Raw genomic sequence first — 10649 nt, 5'->3', positions numbered from 1 at the left:
CTTAACTTCTCTCCCTAGGTCTAGGCTCCCTAAACTAGGGTCCTGGAGAACCATGTATCTCTCCTTGCATAATTGCTGGATAAATATCTGACTCCACTCTAGACTGAGCTCCACGAAGACAGGAGACTTGTGTGGAATTTTTTCTAAGCACAGGATTTTCAATATCAGTAGTTAGAGAATGAATATAAGTTGAATGAAAGAATTACCAAATACCAGTGAAAGAAGGAAGATCTGTGTGGCAGCATTTTTCATACTTAGTCAGCTGTATTAGAGCAAAGTAATAATAACAGCAATAGCAAAAACAACTGCTATTTCCTGACCACTTACTGCATGTGAACTTTGTGCTAAGTAACAGATGGTCTCATTTAATCCACCCAACAACCTTTCGTGGCTTGGACTATTATTACCCCCATTTCAGCAGAGGAAGAATCTAAGGCTTAGAGAAACGCAGAAACCAGAAACATTTCTTTCTGTAGCTTTCACATTGGTTCTAGAAATTTCCCTTGATAACACTTTTACGTATCACACAAAATAATTCCATCAAACAAGACTACAAATAGACAATAACTAAAAAAAGGAAAAAAAAAATAATTCCAAATCCCCCCCGAAAAGGATTATATACCTGTTATGTGAAAGGCTCTAGACTAAGATCTTCAGGGGATAAAAGGAAAAGCAAAGCAAATTTCTCTCTGGGATCATCAGTTTAGGAAAATATGGAATATTTTAAAAATTAACTATGCAAATGCTAAAGTAAAAATATAAGGTCTAGTAGGGTCACCGTCATAAGAGAAGGAATAAATGTGAGAGAAAGATTATAGTCTGGTTAGAGGGATCAGGAATCCCTTCGTAGGAGGTGGCAGCATGTCAGCTAAGCTCTGAAGGAGAGAAGAAATATTAACAGGTAGAATTAAAGGTAGGAGGAGGGAGAAAAATTGAGAAAGAGGCAACAGTCCAAGGTAAACCACCTTTACAAAAATCATAACAACGAGAATTACAACAGTGAGAGAGATCTGATCTAACCAACTCTATCTTGCCTTTAATGTCCAAACTGCCCATGGTCATTCCTGAGTGTGGGCCAAGCTAATTGAGGGAGAAATTCAGTTTATAGCTTAATTAATAATAGCCTTTCCCCAAAACTACCACCCCTGTAAAACTAACTACAGGCCACCAGGTTAGGAGGATGAGAGGGGCCTCAATTCGTAGTTAAATGACTACCAGCCATTATTCTGGAAGTCATAAGATTTGCAACTTCCCCAAGTCCTCCTGTAAATAACATCACTATTGCAGAATCTGAGATTGGCCTTTTGAGATGTCTTTTCAGACTTTTGCATTTCTGATGATGGGATGGTCCTACGGAGACCAGCGACTCCTCTGTAGCCCCCACGCCGAAGCAGACTCAGCGCTAGAGGACGGTTATCCACACCCCTATGACTGCATTACCAACCAATCAGTAGCACTCATACCCTAGCCCCTGCCCACCAAACTATGGTTGAAAAATCCCAGCCTCCAAATTTTCAGGGAGGCTGATTTTAGTAATAATCAAACATCAGTCTGCCATCTAGTGGGCTCTGCGCGTATTAAACTCTTTCTTTATTGCAATTCCGCTGTCTTGATAAATCAGCTCTATCTTAGCGGTGGGCAAGAAGATCACACTGAGGGGTTACACAAGCACAAGGAAAGAGGTAGGAGCGTGTGTGTGTGTGTGTGTGTGTGTGAATGTTCCAGCTTGTCTGCAACACATGGCACACATAGAAAAGTAAAGGGACATGAGACAGGGATACAGACTGGAACTTAGCACCGAGGCACCCCCATGCCAAGCCAAGGGACCCTTACATAAATATTTCCTACTAGAAGGAAAGAATGTTCTCAAGCAGGGAAGTGCTGTGAAGCTCAAACCTTCCTCTCCCACCAAAATCCATTGCCTTGGGCTGCTGGTAGTTCCTCTGGCTAATAAGGATACCTCATCCGAGCCATTTCCACTTCCAGGCTTTGTCACCTGCTGAGGCCAGAAAGGCAGTGAAAGGGTCTGGAAGCATTGGTGGTCTAGGGAGGGCGGCCCCTGGTGGCCACTCAGCTAAGCAACGCGGTGGCAGAGGCAGCAGAGGAGGCCCCACTGCCCGGTGGGTCTGGGTTGTAATAACGGAGTAAATGGTGGGCAGCAACTTAGCCCTGGCATTATTGCTGAGGCTGGGATGCGGGCTCTCCAAGTCCCACTGTGGAGGAGGTGCTGGCAAACTACACGCACACCGTTGCTAATCGTAAAATCCTTGGAAGACCTTGATGTAGTTCTCGTGTTCAATCATGGCTCAGAAAGGAGCATTATTTAGTCAGTGAAAACCACAAAAACATTTTTTCTACAATCAGTAAACAAGTTGGAAATGATTCGAATAATTTGGTGAATGATATGTACCAGAATTACTTATATCACTTGTTTTGTGACATAAAGTTTAGTTTAGAGAATCAGAAACACATTTCTGATTTTCTTTTTTTTTTCTTTAACACTTCACAAACTCTCGCGTCATCCTCATGCAGGGACTGGGATAATGTTCTCTGTATCATTCCAATTTTGGTATGTGTGCCACCAAAGCGAGCACTGTCATTTTCTCATTCACTTATTTATCTATACAACCATAGCAGTTGTCGGGTGTTTTAAATACCTCTCAGGTTTGCAGCCATTCATTCACATAGAGACAGAAAGCTGTCATGAGGGCCTGGCAGCAAATGAGGGGACATGAAGACGTCCCTCCTACACAGTGACTGAGCTGACCTCCCTGTATCCAAGACCATTCCCACCCACCCTGCAGAGCTCTGTCCTATGACATCACCTGCTGACTCCCCTAAAACAGCACATTGATACAATGTAGATGTGGTTTACTTTTTCCTTCAGAGGTGGAGGACACTGTTACCAGAAGAGAACGGGTTTATTGCCTGATTAACTGGCCTAAACGGTGGGTGAGATGTATTCATCCATTTCTAATTAGTGAAAACTGGCTTTGTGTCAAGCTCTGTGCTAGACTCTGGGACACAGTAAGAAGAGATGAGCAAGCAAAGGAGCCTCTGGAGGAAGGACACCAGCCCAGCCTTAGAGGGTAGGAAAAGCTTTTGGGAGAAAGTGGTGTTGACAACACTGAGACCCGAGAAATGAGTAAACGTTAGCCAGGCTCTTCAGATGCTGGGGAGGAGACAGGGAAAAAGAGAAGAGAGGAGGCAGGGAGAAGGAGCAGAACACAACTGCAGGAAAAAACAGTAAGTTCTTAAAGACTTGCAAGAGAAGAAATGTAGTTCCTTGGGGAAAGTGGATGCTTCTTAAGCCTGGAGCACTGAGCACGAGGTGGGTGCTATAGTTTGGATGTTTGTTTGTCCTCTTCAAGCCTCATGTTGAAATTTAATCCCCAGTGTGGCCATGCTGGGAGGTGGGGCCTAATGGAAGATGTTTGGGTCATGGAGATGGATTCTGCATGAATACATTAATGCCCTCCACGGGGGGTGAGGGTAAGTGAGTTCTCACTCTATGAATTCCCTCGAACATTGGTTATTAAAAAGAGCTGGCACCTCTCACTTCTCTTGCTTGTCCCCTCTCAGCATGTGAGATCTGCAACACCGACTCCCCTTCCCCTTACACCATGAGTGGAAGCAGCCTGTAGCCCTCACCCATTGCAGATGCCCAATCTTGACCTTTCCAGTCATTGGAATCATAAGCCAAATGATCCTTTTTTCTTTATCAACTGCCCAGCTTCAGGTATTCATTTACAGCAACACAAAACAGACTAAGACAGTGGGGAGCTGTGAGATGTAAGACTGGGGCGCCAAGCAAGGCCCAGGTCACAAAGGTCTTCATGAGCCACATGAACCGGACTGGGCTTTATTGTGAGAGTAATGGGAGGATGTTGAAAAGATTCCACAGAAGGGTAATGTAATCAGATTTGCATTGGAGACAGGGTACCCTAGCTGCAGTGTAGGGACTAGATGGGAGAGGGCTAGACTGGAAGCAGGGAAACAATAAGGATGCTTGCTGTGGTAAATCAGGTGAACGAAAGATGATGGTGTTAGAACTTAACTAATGACCATGGAGTTGAGAGAAGTGGGCATTTCACACACTGTTTATTACACAGAATTAAAGATCTTGGTGACTGATGGATGGTTTTAAGAACTGAAACTTAGTGTCTCTCCCAACCCCTGACAAAATTTATATTTTGAACCCTTAACTTTTATGTGGTTATATTTGGAGTTAGGGCCTCTAAGAAGCAATTAAGGTTAAATGAGGCCATAAATATGGGGCCCTGATTCAATAGGATGTGTCCTTCCTTATAAGAAGAGACACCAGGCCGGGCGCGGTGGCTCAAGCCTGTAATCCCAGCACTTTGGGAGGCCGAGACGGGCAGATCACAAGGTCAGGAGATCGAGACCATCCTGGCTAATACGGTGAAACCCCGTCTCTACTAAAGAATACAAAACACTAGCCGGGCGACGAGGCGGGCGCCTGGGCGTAACTGGCGTAAATGGCGTAAACTGGGAGGCGGAGCTTGCAGTGAGCTGAGATCCGGCACTCCAGCCTGGGCCACAGAGCCAGACTCCTTCTCAAAAAAAAGAAAAAAAAAAAAGAAGAGACACCAGAGAACTTGCTCTCTCACGCTCTCTCTCTCTCTCTCTCTCTGCCTGCCATGTAACGACACATTAAAAAGGTGGCCATCTGCAAACCAAGAAAAAAACTCTCACCAAAAACTAAATTTACCAGCACATTCATCTTAGACTTTCAAGCTTTCAGAACTGTGAGAAAATAAATTTCTGTTGTTTAAGTCACCTAGCCCATGATACTCTGTCATAGCAGCCTAAGCAGACTAATACAGATGGGGGTTCACAGACAGAAAGGAGTCAAATGGGACCTCCAGAGTTCTAGCTTGGTTAAGATGCAACCTGGAATACCAGCACTGATAGGTATACACAGAAGGAACAGGCTTGTGGGGAGGATGAGTTCCAATCTGGGCATATAGAGTTTGAGGGACTATGGGACAGCCAGGTAGAGATGCCCAGTAAGTAGTTGAATACATAAGTCTGGAGCTCAGAAGAAGCAGCTAGATCAGAGATGTAGATTTAACAATAAGCTTATAACTGATAATTAAAGCCTTGAAACAACAAGAGATTTCTCAAGAAGAGAATGAGGATGAATAACATGAAAAATAAAAGACTGAGGACATACATCAAAAAATCACCAATGTTTAAGGAATGGAGAGGAAAAAGAACTTTTGGGGAAGTTTAAAAGTGGAAGGGGAAAAAATCCAAAAATGATGGTGGACATACATAAGTGGGGGTGTGGAAATATCAAGAGGGAGAGCATGATTTATGTTTATGGGAAACTAAGTTAGGTCAAGGCAGCGAAGGGATGCATGGGTTCAGCAGTGCAGGGGATGCTGGCAACCTAGAAAAGAGGACCTTCAGTAGAGTGGCAAGGGCAGAGTCAGGTGCAGAGTAAAGGGCAGAATTAGCAGGATAAACTCTTAAAGAAGTGGAAGCAAAACAACAGCAGAAATAAGATCAAAGCATATTTGCAAATATTTTTACTCTTGAGCTGTAATTTTTTAATAGATATAAATAGGAAGATGGAATTTGTTACTAGAAGGCATAAGGAGACACTTTATTTGTGTAATGCTATTTCTTAAATTAGACTATACGGCAGGTTAGAAATGAAGTCACATTGCAACCTCATGTGGAACTAGATTGGTATATTTTGTTCAGATTAGGTTTTAATGGAAATGAAGCCTCATGAACTTTTAAGCTTTCAAAATGGTTTCTTTTGTTTATTTGTAAAGTGGCTTGAGAGCAACTATAAATACATTCTGACATCAGGCAAATTCCAGGAAAGTTATCTCTGTGTATGTAATATTGGTTGTCATTATGGTGATTTGGAGAAAATAATACTCCGTACATTATTATAACCGAATGATCCATATTGACCCAAAGCCTTACTGAACTATTGTTGAGATAGAAATCTCTGGACTGTAGTAAGAGTCTTGGAAGTGCTAACTCTTGTCTTCTCCCTCTACCTCCCACTTTTTCTCTCCCTCTATAATCATCCAAATGTGAGAGCACTAAACCAACACTTGGCGGAATCCTGCTAACATTATTTTGAGATGTTTCTGTTTACTTGTGAGTTTTAATTCCTCTGCAAGGAGTTCTTCCCTGCTCTCAAATCCCCAAATGTATTGGAGGATTCTATCACTCTCCTCCTGACTCCAGATCCCAGAACTTGGCCCATCCAAGACCCATAACCTTCCTTTCCCTCTGATTCTCTTCTGCTCCTCCCAAGTCCAGGCAGACATTATCCAGTATTTATGTGGGAGAACTGGCTCTAACTGTTCATGTGCTTTTCCAAACTTTGTGTTTGCCTGGTCTTCACCTCGAAAACACAAAAGTTAAAAAGTACTTTTCTTTTACCTGCAATCTGCTCTGTGTCAACCCATCCCTTTGGCATTAAGATAAATTTCGTATTGCATCAGACTGACGAAGAGGTACAAAATCTACAGAGAGGGAATTTTAGTTTATATCTCAAAATATTATCTTGCCACTTAAGCAAATAGAGAAATAGAAAGGAGGAGGAAGGAAAGAAAGAGGAAGGAAGGAAGGGAGGGAGGAAAGTCATCAGATTTAATTTAAAAATTAGATCACCCCTATCATCTAACAACACAATCACTGGGAACAATTTTAGTATATATCTTTTCAATTTATTATCTATATATCCATCTATATATTTCTACTATGTCTATCTTTTTTTTTTTTTTGAGATGGAATCTCGCTCTGTGCCCCAGGCTGGAGTGCAGTGGCGCAATCTCCGCTCACTGCAAGCTCCGCCTCCCGGGTTCACGCCATTCTCCTGCCTCAGCTTCCTGAGTAGCTGGGACTACAGGCGCCCACCACCATGCCTCGCTAATTTTTTGTATTTTTAGTAGAGACAGGGTTTCACTGTGGTCTCGATCTCCTGACCTTGTGATCCGCCCACCTCGGCCTCCCAAAGTACTATGTCTATCTTTTGCTACCTGTAGGTTGCAATCTGCTTTATTGAATTTAATAATTTACTTCTCTCTTGCTTCACAGCATTACTCCATTCTGAAAAGGCTTTCTAAATTAAAAAAAGTAAATTTAAATGTTTTAATTTTTAATGAAAAAATTTATGACACATTTTTATCTTAACCTACCTTACCTAAACAATTTTCACATTGCTAACTACGCAATAAAAACAAGTTTATACAAACAACTGACAACAGTATTCCGAAGTATCTGAATATGATTTGTACACTGACTAAAATATAATAAAGATCTATTGTACTCACAAAATGAGGATGAATAGTCTTTGTAGTGGCTGTTGGTTGGGGACAGTTGTGAGAAAGTCATTCCTTTGGAAGACGAATTTTCTATGCACCATTTTCTTTACCAATTTTTCACATATTCAGGGATTCATGATTACATTTGACACTCAAATTAGAAATAATTGGACTTAGAAATAAAGTTAGAGCACTGAAAGCTATCTGTAGGGCAAAATAAAGGTTAAGTCTTTGTATTAGTCTGTTTTCATACTGCTATAAAGAACTGCTCAAGACTGGGTAATTATTAAGGAAAGAGGTTTAATTGACTCACAGTTCAGCAGGGCTGGGGAGGCCTCAGGCAACTTACAATCATAACTGAAGGCACCTCTTCACAGGGCAGCAGGAGGGAGAATGAGTGCGAGCAGGGGACATGCCAGACGCCTATATAAAACCATCACATGTCATGAGAACTCGCTCACTATGACGAGAACAGCATAGGGAAACCACCCCCATGATTTAATCACTTCCCACTGGGTCTCTTCCACAACATGTGGGGATTATGGGAACTAAAATTAAAGATGAGATTTGGGTGAGGACACAGCCAAACTATATCAGTTTTATAATTCTTAGTAATGTATGGAAGGAGCACATAGAGACACTTTGTCTTTACCCCACTGGATTGGTGAACCTACACAAATCAATGTATTTTAGAATCACCTAATGTGGCGCCCAATTCTACTTGTTTCACATTATATTATTTGATTAGAAACTACTGTGTTGAGAAAATTGGTTTGGTTAACATGGTTATCCTAAAAGCATAATGTTTAACAATTTGGTTTGGTTAACATGGTTATCCTAAAACTATAATGTTTCATATAGCATATTTACTTAGTATTGCTTGGGTGAAAAATAGTTAAATGTTGTTAAACATTATCTGAAACATTGTATAACTGGGAAACAGCCTATATGACCAAAAATTATTAAATGAACAGTCATTATATGAAGTAAACCTATCTATGAAAACATCATTTTATGGTAGTAAATGATTCTACAGCAGTATTTTAAATGGCTGCATAAATTCAATTACATAAATGTACCAAAATTTATTTAAACAATTCACACTTATTGGAAATTTAGTGATTTTTTTTCCAGATATCATTGTTATAAAGAATACTATGCATGATCCTTCTTGTGGTAAAGTGGTAAAGTCTCCTAAGAGGGTCTTCATATTAAAGTATTAGCCTTTTTTATCCAAAGCTAGATCCCAATTCTTCTGATTCCCAAGTTAGTATTTTTCTCTCTACACCAAATTGAGGAGACAGGGATCATACTAAATTTGCTGTACATAGATTGACACAACCACAGAAACAAACCAGCAAAGATTCCCATAAACACACACATATTAAAAGTAATGGCAAAAACCACAATTACTTTTGTACCAAGCTAATGGAAGTTTGTGTTGATCATTTAATTCAGGAGAATGCAATTCTCACTCCAGAGAAATTGACCAACTGTTTATTAAATAATATGCTTTTCAGAGGCATGTAACCAAGAAAAAAATTTACTTCTTGTCCAACTTTGTCTTCATGGTTTAGTTTGGAAATCCCTTCTGAAAGACTCAATGCTTTAGGCTAGAGGCTCTTTAAGAGTTTTTCAACTTTCCTTGCTTAACCAAGTAAGGGAAAACTGTGTTATGCTAGAAAAAAAAAAATGGCCTGGTTCTAATTCTTTTGCCTTTACCTTTGTTCCTTCATTGACTTGTAAAGGTAATTAATATGGAAAAACTCTGGTGATCCACATGACCAGTGTCCTCCACTAATTAAGTTATATAGTTCATATACACACACAGACACATACATGTGTTACCTGGGCAACTATACACAGAAGCAGAAATAAATTAACCTGGTGACAAATATAATTAAAGCAAGAACCTATGGCCTTTAAATGGTATCATCTGGTATCACCAAAAGAGTAAGACTGAATGTGTTTTCATTTATAGAGAAATAAATGGCCTCAAATTCCTATTTCCAATTCAGTTATGACATTTTCCTGATGAAGTATACGTCCTGGCCAGAGTGCTGTGTTATAAACAAGCAAGTTTTCTGTAAATGTTACCGATCTATTTCAAATCTAGCAGGCTCTCTTATTTCTCCAGTAGTTCAGGTAAAAAATATATATATATATATACGACACATTAATATAATTTATCCATCTTGTTCAGCAAGAATAGAGAATTGGTAAGGTTAATTGATTTCCCATTTACTATTTCTGGTGTTGGTTTCCATGGAAAAAAGGATTTGTTTAGATGTCAGCAAATCAATGACTATTTCATTTCCTTCATTCTTTTTATGAGGAGGCAGCCTAGGGCAGTGAAAGGCTCCCCAAACATAGGAGATATAGAAATGCCTAAGAGGTGCTACTGCTGCTGGAACAGACACCTGGAGTTGGTAGTTGCCATAACCCACAATCCTCACAACAATCACCAGCAATTTCTGGCAACTCAACAATTTCCACTGCGGTGGAAGCCAGAATCAGAAAGCTGACCCTTTGCTCCCACTTCTGAACTCTCATAAATGCCACTTACTGACAGAACCTAAAAGGCAGTCTCTTGGCAAAGGATCCTGGGAACTGTAGTTTATAGACTCCCAGAACTAGCAGTACAGAAGCAAGTAAGGAAGAATAAGTATTCAGCTTGGAGACAGCAGATAAATAAATGGCACACCTCTAAAACTAAAAACAGAAGCAGAAAAACAAAACAGGATTAAGGAATTCAGAGGAAACACTGACAATACAGAGAATGGTAACCAAAAAAAACTTTTTAAGGAATGATTAAGAACAGAAAAAACAAGAGAAGGTAGGACATCCATAAAAACAGAACAAGACATTGTTAAATAAAAAGACATTTTAAAACGAGAGAGCAAATGGAAACAAAAACTGTCATAATTACAATTAAAAATAAAAGTGCAAAAGAACACTTGAAAGGCAAGTAAAAAAAAAAATCCCGTAAAATTTAAATACACAGGAGTAGAAAAAAAATAACAAAAATAGAGGATCTACTAAGATCTAAATAATAAGAACTTCAGAAAAAGAAAATGGAAAAAGTAGAAGAAAGGAACATATAAAAGATAGAATAGAAGGAAAATTGCCAGAACTGAAGAAAATAAATCTGTAGTTTGAAAAGCCCTACCCAAGTAACCAAAAAAGACCAAGGCATGTCACCATAAAACCTCAGCACACCGGGGATAAAAAGAAAATCCTGAAAGTTTAAATAGAAGAAAAAAGAGACTATGTATAAAGATTCAGGAATAAAAAGTTATCAGACTTTTTTTTTTTTTTTTTTTTTTTTTTTTT

General features: G+C 39.8%; 1 non-coding gene across 1 annotated transcript; it reads right to left on the bottom strand.

Moving 5' to 3' along the window:
• Positions 1 to 2487: 2487 nt before the first annotated feature.
• LOC111543450 lies at positions 2488 to 2594 on the bottom strand. The gene has a single exon (XR_002731871.1). It is a non-coding gene; the product is annotated as a U6 spliceosomal RNA (small nuclear RNA).
• Positions 2595 to 10649: the final 8055 nt, after the last annotated feature.

The sequence above is a fragment of the Piliocolobus tephrosceles genome, chromosome 14 (genome assembly GCF_002776525.5).
Source record: "Piliocolobus tephrosceles isolate RC106 chromosome 14, ASM277652v3, whole genome shotgun sequence".
NCBI classification, from domain to species: Eukaryota; Metazoa; Chordata; class Mammalia; order Primates; family Cercopithecidae; genus Piliocolobus; species Piliocolobus tephrosceles.
The sequence above is the reverse complement of the archived record's forward strand: the minus strand, read 5'-3'. Positions and strand labels throughout refer to the sequence as shown.